The sequence below is a fragment of the Austrofundulus limnaeus genome, unplaced genomic scaffold (genome assembly GCF_001266775.1).
Source record: "Austrofundulus limnaeus strain Quisiro unplaced genomic scaffold, Austrofundulus_limnaeus-1.0 Scaffold1358, whole genome shotgun sequence".
Taxonomy (NCBI): Eukaryota; Metazoa; Chordata; class Actinopteri; order Cyprinodontiformes; family Rivulidae; genus Austrofundulus; species Austrofundulus limnaeus.
Window position 1 is genome coordinate 52,189 of NW_013953760.1, and position 2,195 is coordinate 54,383.

The following is a 2,195-nucleotide window of genomic DNA, read 5'->3' on the forward strand; positions in this document are numbered from 1 at the left end:
AGTGAGGAGTGAGTAGTGAAGAGTGGGTAGTGAGGAATGAGTAGTGAGGAGTGAGAAGTGGGTAGTGAGGAGTGAGGAGTGAGGAATGAGTAGTGAGGAGTGAGTAGTGAAGAGTGGGTAGTGAGGAATGAGTAGTGAGGAGTGAGAAGTGGGTAGTGAGGAGTGAGGAGTGAGGAATGAGTAGTGAGGAGTGAGTAGTGAAGAGTGGGTAGTGGGTAGTGAGTAGTGAGGAGTGAGAAGTGGGTAGTGAGGAGTGAGGAGTGAGGAATGAGTAGTGAGGAGTGAGTAGTGAAGAGTGGGTAGTGAGTAGTGAGGAGTGAGAAGTGGGTAGTGAGGAGTGAGTAGTGAAGAGTGTGTAGTGAGGAGTGAGTAGTGAGGAGTGAGGAGTTAGGAATGAGTAATGAGGAGTGAGCAGTGAGTAGTGAGGAGTGAGTAGTGAGGAGTGAGTAGTGAGTAGTGAGGAGTGAGTAGTGAGGAGTGAGTAGTGAGGAGTGAGTAGTGAGGAGTGAGTAGTGAGGAGTGGTGAGTGAGGAGTGATGAGTGAGTAGTGTGGAGTGAGTGAGGAGTGGGTAGTGAGGAATGAGTAGTGAGGAGTGGGTAGTGAGTAGTGAGGAGTGATGAATGAGGAGTGATGAGTGAGTAGTGAGGGGTGGGTAGTGAGGAGTGAGGAGTGGGTAGTGAGGAGTGAGTAGTGAGGAGCGGGTAGTGATGAGTGAGGAGTGAGTAGTGAGTGTGGAGTGAGTAGTGAGGAGTGAGTAGTGAGTGTGGAGTGAGTAGTGAGGAGTGGGTAGTGAGTAGTGAGGAGTGGGTAGTGAGGAGTGAGGAGTGGGTAGTGAGGAGTGAGTAGTGAGGAGTGGGTAGTGATGAGTGAGGAGTGAGGAGTGAGTAGTGAGTGTGGAGTGAGTAGTGAGTAGTGAGGAGGGGGTAGTGAGGAGTGAGGATTGAGGAGAGGGTAGTGAGGAGTGAGTAGTGAGGAGTGAGTAGTGAGGAGTGAGTAGTGAGGAGTGATGAGTGAGTAGATAGGAGTGAGTAGTGGGTGAGGAGTGAGGAGTGGGTAGTGAGAAGTGAGTAGTGTGGAATGAGTAGTGAGTAGTGAGAAGTGGGTAATGAGTAGTGAGGAGTGAGTAGTAAGGAGTGAGGATTGACTAGTAAGGAGTGAGGAGTGAGTAGTGGGTAGTGAGGAGTGAGTAGTAAGGAGTGAGGAATGAGTAGTGAGTAGTGAGGAGTCAGTAGTGAGGAGTGAGGAGTGAGTAGTGAGGAGTGGTGTGTGAGGAGTGATGAGTGGGGAGTGAGGAGTGGGGAGTAAGTAGTGAGTAGTGAGGACTGAGGAGTGAGTAGTAAGTAGTGAGGACTGAGGAGTGGGTAGTGAGGAGTGAGGAGTGAGTAGTGAGGAGTGATGAGTGAGGAGTGAGTAGTAAGGAGTGCGAAGTGAGAAGTGGGTAATGAGGAGTGAGTAGTGAATAGTGAGGAGTGGGTAGTGAGTAGTGGGTAGTGAGGAGTGGGGACTGAGTAGTAAGGAGTGGTGAGTGAGTAGTGAGGAGTGGGGAGTGAGTAGTGGGGAGTGAGTAGTGAGGAAAGAGGAGTGGGGAGTGAGTAGTGAGTAGTGAGTAGTGGGGAGTGAGGAGTGGGTAGTGGAGAGTGAGTGAGGAGTGAGTAGTAAGGAGTGAGGAGTGGGTAGTAAGGAGTGAGGAGTGAGTAGTGAGGAGTGAGTAGTAAGGAGAGAGGAGTGAGTAGTGAGTAATGGGGAGTGAGTAGTGAGGAGTGATGAGTGCGTAGTGAGGAGTGAGTAGTAAGGAGAGAGGAGTGAGTAGTAAGGAGTGAGTAGTGAGGATTGGGGAGTGAGTAGTGAAGAGTTAGTAGTGAGGAGTGAGGAGTGAGTAGTGAGGAGTGAGTAGTAAGGAGTGAGGAGTGAGTAGTGAGGAGTGAGGAGTGAGTAGTGAGGAGTGAGGAGTGATGAGTGTGGAGTGATTAGTGAGGAGTGAAGAGTGAGTAGTGAGTGAGGAGTGAGTAGTGAGTGAGGAGTGAGGAGTGAGGAGTGAGGAGTGAGTAGTGAGGAGTGAGTAGTAAGGAGTGAGGAGTGAGTAGTGAGGAGTGAGGAGTGATGAGTGTGGAGTGATTAGTGAGGAGTGAAGAGTGAGTAGTGAGTGAGGAGTGAGTAGTGAGTGAGGAGTGAGGAGTGAGGAGTGAGGAGTGAG

The 2,195-nt window shown here is 50.4% G+C and overlaps 1 protein-coding gene across 1 annotated transcript in view; it reads left to right on the plus strand.

Annotated features, from left to right (window-relative positions):
* Positions 1-2,195, plus strand: part of LOC106535091 (protein spinster homolog 2) — a gene marked incomplete at its 5' end in the record, with an annotated part of 27,902 nt that overhangs the window by 799 nt on the left and 24,908 nt on the right.